At 48.1% G+C, this 11,386-nt stretch overlaps 1 protein-coding gene across 1 annotated transcript in view; it reads right to left on the minus strand.

The window, feature by feature from the left end:
- The window catches only part of LOC105280980 (autophagy-related protein 16-1), a 433,806-nt gene that overhangs the window by 399,004 nt on the left and 23,416 nt on the right, over nucleotides 1-11,386 (minus strand). The window lies entirely within an intron of this gene.

Genomic DNA, 11,386 nt, shown 5'->3' on the forward strand with positions numbered 1-11,386 from the left:
CGGACCGGGTAATCGAACGCATGAATATTCCATATCGACGGCGCCGGCGAACCGCGTGCACGCTGGAATTAACAAGCGGCCGCTGAAGTCTCGCGGTACAACGAGGTAAGAGCGAAAATCAAATCGCGAGGGATCGCGCAGACCCGCGCGCGAGGAGCGGTTTTCCAATTAAAATGAAGTTGCGATCGGGGGATGGCCGCATCTTCACATCCGAGAACGTATTTCTCGCGCAGATTAATGCACGTTTTGTTGTCGCGCGAAAGGAATTATAGTGCTTCGCGTTACTGCATTTCGGTCGTCGCGATGTCGATTGCATCGCAAATCCCATTACGACCTGCTCGCGCGAGGATACCAGCCGCGAACACAGGCGCGACGTTTTCATCATTATTATTGTACTTTGCAATTATAATTGACGAGGGCGGCATTGACCCCCGTCAAATGCAACCGAGGCACTCGTAAAATCTCGAGTACTTCGAAAATATATTTCGACGATCTTGATCTCACGCGCGCGAGTACCTCGAGCAATCCCGGGTTCCCTCTGCGTTTTACGAGACAGACTCACAAGATAGAATTGTATACGGGAATACGTATCGTACCCCTGAGTACTCGCAACACCGGGCACGAGCAGGCGCTATAATTCAAGAGTATCCGTCAATAAGTCGATAACGGAGGAAAGGAGGAGGGAGGGTACCTCACCGGGAAAGATCCGGGTATCCACTCCGTCATCAGCGTTGAGCAGCGCGCCCCGTTATTACTCCAGCAGCGGGAGAGCGGACGCATTAATTTGCCGGGCGTCCCTTATCAGTGACGTTTCATTTGTCACCGCGTTGTACCATAAATGTCAGCGAGGGTGGTTGCCAAGGAGCCTTTCGAGCGCGAACTCGCGTCTTGCACGAAACGTCAGACGGGGAGTTGGTGACGGCAAGTCGGCGCACCCGGCGAAGTTTGCGCTCGGTCGGTGGGAAAGCAGGGGTGGCAGGGAGGCAGAGGGACCGACTGTGTCGCCCGGTCCTCCCCCAGCATGCAAGGGGTGCCCTTAAAGCCGACGCGATACGCTTGAACGTATCCCTGAGATCTCTCTTTCCCGAACTCGCCGGCACATGTATCATGCTCGTCGCGTAACGACAGGGAAGGTTCGAGGGTGAAGGAAAAGGAGGGTGGGAAAGAGAGAGAGATCGGCATACATACTACATCACTGTCTAAATTTATAAACGCCGCACGAGAGATACTTTCGCGACACGGAACACGCATCTCGAATAGCGCATAATCCAATTCGCGCGTCTCGCGAGTTATTGATGTCGCGAGTATCACGCCTCGGCGCAGCAGCGCGGGTAATGAGTAATTCAAGCGTGTCTGATGTGTTTGAGAAACGCGGAATAACCGAACGGTAACGTGCGAGATTAAAATTCAAGTCAAATTGCAACACTGCATATGCAAGTAGATGCTAATTTACTTGTAAGCGCATTTCGCTAATTCTCCGATATATCCATTAGCCATCATTGCTCCTTCAATGGACGATAAAATTTCTTTTTCCTAAGTTTATTCATCACCGCGTTTACTTTATTAAAATATATTTTCCCCTCTCCAAACAACCAATCAACCAATCGTCACCGAAATATTCGGAATATCCAAAAAACTTATCCCGACTTCTCTCGTAAAAATATGAAATTCCGTCTGCGCTTTTCGCACGGACTTGATCAAACGAGATCGCCGCGTTTTCGTTTCCAGCGTGCCAGGAATAAATCACCTCCCCGTGTAAAATGCAGCGAAATCCGTTCCGATGCTCTCTGGCCGATACGTACGGTCCACCGATAAACCGAGGTACAGAATCCGCGGATTCTGCAGACTAATCTCACCGCCTTTCTTCGGGAGGGAACGCTCGCGCAAGAGAGAGCGCGGGTGGCAGGGGGTTAAAATTCCGTTCGACAATTCTGCCGTTACGTCGAGCGGGGGGTCGGCCGGGTAATTAACCGATGTTCCGACTCGCGGAAGCGAACTGCTCGGTATCCGCGCAGTCGGACCCCGGAAACCGCGGGCGATCGTGGACGGAATCCAAACGCAATTAGTTACACGCGCGGTGGGCTAGGTGCAAGGCCGGAGAGTTCCCATCTACCTACACCGACACATACACATTTATCGTATTTCCATGTACGTATACCCTTATGATCGTGTGCGCCCATGTGCATATACGTGCACGAGTGCACGTAATATGCACGCACACACCTTCGCACGGAGAGACACGTAACGACACGACCGGTCGTTCTCGAGCGGCCGGCAGCGAACCCTTCCAGCCTTTTCCCCTTTTACGGTGTCCCGACCTTCCACTATGCAGCCACCAGAGGCCTCTCGCCACCCACCTAATTTCCAGCTAGTTAAATAACGCGCCGCTTGCGCGGCGAGCACGAGCGGGAACGCTGAGCGAATCCTGAACGATAATGACTTTTCCCCCCTTTAACAGCGACTCTACTGCGGCGGTGTCCGCGGTAACGAGCAAACGGAAAATGCCAGGACGACGCGAGAGCACTCATCTAATTGACGGCGATGATACGGTGGTGACGCGATCGCGGTGGCGCAAACGACTGCGATCGTGTCCGATTGGCGTGATTGCGGCACGATAGCGTAAAATGGTTAACGGTATTTGTGGTATTCGTTGGAATTGTCCGCAAATAGTTACTTTGTGGCTAGCGATATAAGCTCCCGCCGCGTGCAGAATGTGTCGCGGGAAGTCACTCGGTATCAATTCTTTTCAAAAAAGTTGGCGAACAGCAACGCGGAATATTAAATTGTAGTATTGCCGATTATTTTTCCGATACTTCAAATAAACGGATAAACGATATTACGATAAGATAAAATTCGGGCATCTTGAAAGAGAATTATAACGTAATGTACGCATATTGAAAAGTGTGCAATACTTCGTCGACTCACGGAACGTAACTCGGCGGAGCGGATTCGCACCCCGCTATCAAGAGAGCGAAATTATTCCATTACGCAAATTCCCGGGCACGCTGTCGAGCCCCGGTACCTTTAGCATTACCACGACGGGAATTGTTTTCCATGAACGACGCTGGAAAATTGCTTCTCGCTCACGCGCAATCGCCCTCGTACGCCACCGTCGCCGCCACCAAGTTGCGTATTCCGCGCGCGGTCTCGCAATCTTGGCGACAGGCACGATCTCTCGCCACCAGCGATCCCATTCTCCGCTCCGAGCCGGAACTCACCCCCGCCTTCACAACCCGCGGAAACTCGCGGCTTCGCGCCGCTCGGAGTCCGCTAAGTGAATGCATAAATTTCTCGCCGTTTGTTTTAGGCTCCCCCAAAGCACCCCCATCGCCGTCGCCACCGAAAACGCAATAACGTGACGTGTTTCTTTGTACTTTATGACTCGCCTTCTTGGCGTCTCCACCGTAAATGGGCTAATAAACGGACTCAGGTTTAATATCGACGAGAGGGTCGTTGAGCGAGGGAAAGGGTAACCTCGTATTCTTCCCTCCCCTTCTCTCTTTCTCTCTCTCTCTCTTTCTCTATCGTTTTTCCGTATTCCAACGAAGACCGAGACCCTCCTCGATCTCTCCTCCGCGAATCCGTCTGCTCTAGCCCGCGCGAGTGAACCCGGCGTCTGCACCAACACGTCCGCACCCACTTACACCCCAGCATTCCGGAATGGGTTAAGACTTCCCGCAACGATCACACCCACCCGCTCACCCCTGGTCGGCAGAGTGAACGCGGCCTCCTCGGCGACCGCATCCACCCCTGCAGCAGGGAGACTGTGTGATGTACGAGGTGAATTAATAACACCCACTCGGCGGTCCGATGTAGACATACATATATGCATGCACAGTGCCCATGTACGTGGACGACGTGCGGTTTACGTAGGGAAGAGAGAGAAAGAGAGAAACATGGGCACGAATATATAATATCAGATCTGCCACGATGCAGAAAAACACTTCCGCCCCTGGGGGAGGTGGCGCATAAAGTTGCCCCGCAAATGTTTCTCGCCGAAATGCGACGAGTGTCTGCACATGCATGTGTATTTATTCTACCAAGAAATTGGAATTTTCGTTTTCGTAGCTCACCGAATTTCCAAAACCTCAACCAGTGCAGCCACGCGCGCGCCGAATATGTGCGATTTATTAAATTATAATATAAAACAAACCAGGATATGTTTGCCTAATTAATTACGTGCACATTTTTCCGGCACACATTCAATATCTGAAAATAAAGTGCTTCTGCAAAGACCAACCCTCTGCAACATTTCATAAAAATAAAAGTGCAATAAGAGTTCCTAAATTATTTCCTACTTTGCATGAATGATTTTTTTCATTATAAATACTGCCCGCTAGTGCGAGATGACGGTCCTATTCCTCCAAGTGAGTATACCGTGCTCTCATAGAGACGGATCGTGAGGTGAAACACTCCGAAGTTTCGACGAGATCTGCGACGGGATAAGACCGAGTTACGAGGGAAAATAGTGTCGTTAGAATCACGCGATAGCGGTAGCTTCGGTGCTATTGTGCCTGGCTGGATCGTGAGATAGGTACGCCGGTATAAAGAGCGATGGCAGTGACGAGAGCAGAAGGGACGAGGGGCGAGCCGACGAGGGTTTTATTTAGGTCGATGTTACTGAAACAAGAGAAGTTACGAAGTTAACTAAGGGTGGGTTCGGTTCCCACTTTGACGCATTACGGCTCGGATATACGCTGTGTATCCACTTCCGCGGGAACAAAGAACGAAAAGTTGCTGGGAATAACCTGCTCAGTTCGTGCGTCGCGTATCTTATCGCAGACATGGGAAAATTTCCAGCACGGGAGAACGAGAAACAATAGTATTAACGAAAGCAACCCTCACTTCGAATACACATCTCATCCATTTTTCTTGACGTGAAATAAAAGAGAGAAGATCAGAGATTTGTGTCCCGCCGTAAAAAAATTTCCTAGCCGACTAATTCCTCGTCAGTGCTTCAAGTCTTGCCGTTCTCCTAATAAGGACATGCGCGATGAGCCGGATAAAGCACGAAATTATAATCCCAGGCGCAAACTCTCAGCTCATGCCCTTCCCTCCGTGCGACCAAGTTCTCTCGCGTGGTTTGCATTAAAAAATACTGCTATCACGCGCGCCTGGCGTCGTCTGGCCCGGTGGGAGTGCAATGCGCCGCGCGAGAGGAAAAGCCGGTCCCGGCGCGAAAGCGTGACTTAGTACACCCCACCGCCTTTTGTATTCGTCCGGTAACCCCGGGAATTAATTTACGCGGACTCCTAAGTGCCGCGATGAAGATTGAGGGCGTCTCGGCCCGAACTCCCCCGTGACCGCAGCAGTATTTTCGCGCCAAGACGCGCCGTGTCGCGGTGGATCCTGGGAGGATTCACCGATCCGTAGCCGAGTAGCGATTTGCATTTCATCCCGCGACCGTACCGGAGTGGTGGAGGATGGTGGAGAGCAAGAAGTGCCAGTAGAAGGGAGTCGTCGATCCCGTCGATCGCTGAATTACTTACCTGTCCACGTACACCGTCACGACGGTGCGACGACGAGCGAGACAGAAGCAAGAATTACGGACGGCACAATGCGATTTGTCGGGCTAACGCGCGTTTAGTATGCGGAACAAAACCGCTCCGGGAATTACGCGTACATACACCGAAAATGAGTGCGAAACGACGTGACGTGAAGTGCCGGCGTAGCCGGCAAAATTTCATCGGGATCTGTCAATAGCGAAACGAGTTAAAGCGATTTGAAGCCGCCATAAATCGCTCATTTTTGCGATTCTCTATATTTCCTACGCCGGATATTCATTCCTCAACGACCCTACTTCGTTTCGGTTTGCGCCCCGAATCCGATCAAGTACGCAAATCTGCACAATTCCAACGGCAAATAACTACGGTTGCATGTACGTAAAGTTAACTAGCGCTTTACATATGCCCGTGAAACTATGCCGGTTGAATATAAAATTCGAATGGAAAGCCCATTAGAAAGAGCGCGCGCGGCGAGCTCGTGAAATCATATTACGATCATCGTAAGGCGGACTTGCCCGCCGCGATGCTCTCTGGGACCACTTTATACTTATTTATCTCGAATTTTCAGCATGCCTCCTGGTATTATAGCTATTCTCGACATCTGCGTCCCAGACTGGAGCTCCCTGCTTTCTGTTGAAGAATTTACCGCCGTATCAAAGATGAATAACGAAATTCTCGTGTCGGCATTAATCACAAGATACATACGATACATTAGTCCTCATAAAGTAAAACATAAAAATATTCGAGATTCGATAATTAAAGATTGTGGAAACATGAGTAACTTACGCGAAAGCCATCTCTGCAATTTATAGTTAAGTATACAAAGATTAACATAAAATATCTTTTTCATACAAGATTATAATAATTATAATCTTGATTATAATATTATAATCAAGATATATATATATATTATTATTATTATTATTATTATTATTATTATATTATTTGTATGATTATTTAGAAACGGCATTGTGTCAATTACCATCTCCTATCTTCAAACAAAGGCTTTGCTTTCGGACTCGATGAGGTCAATTCTCCTGGGGTACATCCAGAATTATTTAATAGCAATTTCGTCCATGAATTGGGGCGATGGGCAACGAACGTGCAAAGTTTCTGATTCGAGCGAATCGCGTGGCTCTTGAACGCGCGACCAGTGCCTAAGGCAGCCAGACGAGAGGAAGTTCGATCGATGCTGCGCCTCGTGTCGGCGTTCGGCAAGTCGGAAATTTTCAACTCACGTGCGCCGGGCAGGAAGAAGAAAAAAAGCAGAAAGCTAGGGAAGGGAGCTAGGGACAAAGAAGTACAAGAGAGAGATAGATAATGAGAGATGTAAAGGCAGAGGAAGCAGGAGAGAGACAGAGAGAGAGAATCAAAGTAACGAAGGCAACGCGAGAGGAAATGCAAGAGGAAACTCGAAGGTAGAAGAGGCCCGAGGCCCAACGCGTTGTCACGTGTGAGCGAGGATAGCGATTTCGCTCTCGCAGAAGGATTGATAAGGGAGGCGCGATCCCCGGCCGACTGGCAGCTCAATCTGCCTCTTATTCCGCGATACAATAGTCCGATACCGTAACCGGGCGTATGCCCAGTTATCAGCCGGCAGCGATCATGCGAACTTTCGTTTTCGATCGATCGATCGCCGCGCGGATTCCCCCTCGATCATCGCTCAATCTTGCGACTCGTCAGGCCGAGGGTTAACGCTCCGCGCGCGTACGCGCATCTCCCCGAACGATCCACTGATCGTGACTCGATAGCGTGAGGAGCGATCGAGGGAAGGCGATCGACGATGACTCCCGATGCCTTGAAAGTAAAAGTCGCGGGCATATACGCGTACGTATTCTCCGCCGCGACTAAGCGTGCCGCGGTAGATGAACCGGCAAGGCAACGCCCGGCGTGGATCGCAACGCTCGCGAGGAACGCGAGCTAACGCGTCGTTCGAGAGCGTTCGCGCGTGTTGAATGCATCTTGACGCCCGCGCTTAACATTACCGGCAAACCGCTAAAATTGTTAATTTGATAGTCGCATATTTAATCGCGCGCGATGTGCATTTATTATTCTGCAAATAGTGAAAGTTTCAAAGACAGAGCGAAAGAGAGTGCGTTTGATAACTCGTGAACATCGCTCTGTATTCGCACGCGTTATCGATCGCACGGCCCTATGGCTGTACCTGATCAAAGGAACTCGCCTATTTGGAGAGCCAGCTGACACTCGGGCCATGTCATAGACGTGCGTATGCACGACGGTCCGCGACACGTGTCGGCGGTGGCTAGATGGATGTACGCATAATTGATATGTACGCGGTAATATGACGCGCGCATACAGGTACACATATCGATACCTACATGCGTGTAATGCGTGAATCACACTCGAGACGCGAGACCAACGACGAGCGGAGAAACACGCGCGGAAATCCCGCTCGCGCGCTCGAATCACGAGCAGTAAAACTGATACCAAGCGGGGGATCACTTCATTGCAACCCGGGATGCACTCTCTCAACAGCACTCGTAATAAAGCGCGGGGGCGCTCCATCACCACGAGCACACGCACGATACCTACGCCCGTAGCGTGAGTTCCGTCACCAACACGCACGCCCTTCTCCAACGTTGCAGCGACAATACAGCTAAGGTGGTGCAATACGGGCGCGACACTGGGGGTAATACACATAGGACACAATATCGCGTTGACGGCGGTGGTGTTGGTGGTGGCGGCGGCGATGGTTGGCCGCGGTTAAAGCCTCAGCGTCTCTTAAGAGGTACTCGAGTTTACAGTTCGCTCAAGAGGATAATAGCGTCGGGGAGACGCGCCTCGGCGGAAGCTGTGCACTGTGATTCTTCGAGGGGGGCGAAGTCACGCGCGGACATGGGAATAAGTGAAAACGACGTAACTTTAGAATTGCGCTGTGCGCGCGGTTTGCCGCGGATTTCACGAGGGAGGAGAGAGGCTTGATTAAGATCTTCATCCCGGTGAGAAGCGGAGCTCCCGTGCTCCCGCGAGTGCGACATCTCCGCGGACAAATTTTTCACAACGACCTCACACGCTGCAATGCTGTGCCAAGATAGCCGCCGTTGACTTGCAACGTGCCATGTTCCATCAGAAAGTAAGAAGTCCGCTTCCTCTCGTAGAAGAGTTAACGTTAATGCACCTTCGTTGGGAGTTTCTTATTACGGTTTCGTCTTAAAAAGAAGGTAGCGAGTAAACGTGCCCTCCCACAAAAGAATTAGCTTCTTTGAACCAAATTTTTCTTTGGCATTTAAAATGATAACTTTCGAAGAGATTTATGCGATAAACAAGGGGTTGGTCACTAGCAGTTATAGTGTACAAAAATTACCCTTGATACGGATTACCTTTAAATTACCTCAGATTCCTTAAGATTACCTAATACTACAACAGTTTGATCAAATAACTTGGCAAAAGTTTCAATTTACTGTCAAAATTCATCAATGCCGTATTTTCCATATTGATTTCAGCCGGTAGTTCCCTCGATGATTATTCAGAATTTTCCATTTTGATCGATTTCGATAATAAAACCAGAAAAAAATAATAAACTAGCACAGAGCAAAAGAATCAAGCACAGAGTAGGCAGCTCGGCGGACATATAGATCCGAACTCATATGAAAGGTTGCGTTTCCGATATTTGGTTGTCTCTCGGCGGTTAGATATACTGAATATATATCGCTCATGGTATCACGATTACCTTAGATTACCTCAGATTATCTGAGACTACCCTAAGAATTACCTAGCCCTTGTACAAAGATTACCTCAGTGACCAACCCCTCGGCGATAAACATGTATTTTGAGAAATAAAAGTGTACTCGAAGAGCTCTAAGAATTCTAGTTTGAAGCAAGCATTTTTCTATGATTTTTATTTCACTATCGGAAAGTTGAATTGAAAATTTTATCCCACATTGGTTCCCTCTTTACGAAGAAAGCATCAAAGGATTAATATTTTTTAACTTTCGTTTAATCTTCGCAAGCTCTCTTTAAAGTTTCACTTCAAATATTAACGTTTTCCGCGTAATACTCCTTTTACCTAAATCTTAAATTCACGGAATCCGCTTTCACATTTCTCTCTCTCTCTCTCTCCCCGAGCATTACGTTCTCGCGTTACCGTGCTGCAATTCGAATTCGCGATGCGACCATGAGATCAACGCGGAGAGTAATAAGAATCCGTGGAAACTCGGTCGTGTTACGTTCCGACTGTCCGTGATTATAACTGCAGGTATGTTTAGATACGAGGATACGAGGATACTTCCCGAGGATCGCGAAGCTCATTGTTTTTGGAGGCGAGGGAAAGAAATCCCGTCGACTCTTCTCGTGATCGAATTACTGTCGGGTCTGAAAGCTCAAAAATATCCTCTCCGGTTGAATTTAATTGATCGAGCAACTCTAAATATCCGTCGGAGCAGATTTCACAATTGAAAAACGGCGCGTACCCAGCAAGGTCTCTATCGCAAATTACGCACGTAGGAACGTGCCGTCTCAACCCCACTATTAAATCGTGTTTTGATAACAAATTATAATTTTGTTTTAGTGAAGGAAAAATTCTATTAACAAAGCAAATGGTACAAAATAGAGAACCGTCTATAGGTCGGAGATACGCCGTATATCTCATGCACGCGATCACGCCGGATTGCCGTTGATACTCTAGTACTAAATCGGTACGCCGGGAAGGGTTCGATATTCCACGACACATCACACGTTTGGTTTACGGTTTTATTCCGTTGTGATTAGAACTTGTTTGTATATTAAAACTCTTGGATAGGTGGTAACACTGGATATGAACTCGGAATCTCGATTTCTTTACGGTTCAATCCGAACAACTCTCGTAATTTATAAACAACTCGACGAGGATCACCCTTACGGATGTTTCGGTAATCAGGATAATTGTGGTCCAAAGTGAATTCGCGGGTTACGTACGGAATTTGCTTTGATAATGCTCGGTCGGCTTCTAGATTCGTTAATTTTTGGATGAGAGGAACCGGGTCCTGATTATTTGAGTAAGCAAGTCGGAGATAATAACGGAGCTTCTTTTCCTGGAATCTGCGCCCCTTTTTAGTAGGCATGGAAATGAATTGAATTGTATTTATCCGCGGATTCCTGTAGGATTATGGTCGCAAATTAGGGCCACACTCTTCGGCAGCGCCAACCTGAACAACTAGGGCCACACTCTTCGGCAGCGCCAGTTGCAAATCCTCCAGGAAATCAGAATGAACAATTTGAACGAAAACAAGAAATATAGAGAAGCTTCATTAATTTTCAGTAACTGTTCCTTTAAAGTAAAGTTATTTATTGATACTATATGAGTGTGATGATCGGGTTCGGAAACGCAGTGTCACAAATAAATCTACCTTGTCGTGGCTCTGGAATGAGAGCAGTCGCCACAGTCTCGCTAACACTAGATGCTCGGAATTTATTCTTAAACGTAGAGATCAGACTCGATACCCAAGACTACGAAAACGCTTAACGAAATTGATTACTTATTGCTGCACTTATAACTGAGTTCCCTGGCCTTCTGCAGGCCCTTTTATATTGTGGACAAAGAGGCGGGTGGTTGAAAATATCGATGGTGGGACTGATTTTCCACCAATAATGTTTAGGAAAATCGGGCCCGCGTCTTCGTCTCGACGGTTATCTCGGTTCTGTGGAGGGAGGCCCTTCGCGTAAACATCCCTGTACAGAACCTTAATACCTAAGTTAATTAATTACGTAGTTCGCCTTATGATTATAATATTTTCCTCTCGGTATTAATTTCCTGATTGCAAAATGGATCTTCTGGGATTTTGAATGGTTGTTGTATCTGTTTTTAATCCAAAGATATGTGTATTAAAAGAAATAATGCTTATTTTGAAGACTGTAATCGTATTAAATTCCGTCTATATGATCAT

Source organism: Ooceraea biroi, chromosome 1 (assembly GCF_003672135.1).
Source record: "Ooceraea biroi isolate clonal line C1 chromosome 1, Obir_v5.4, whole genome shotgun sequence".
Classification (NCBI taxonomy): domain Eukaryota; kingdom Metazoa; phylum Arthropoda; class Insecta; order Hymenoptera; family Formicidae; genus Ooceraea; species Ooceraea biroi.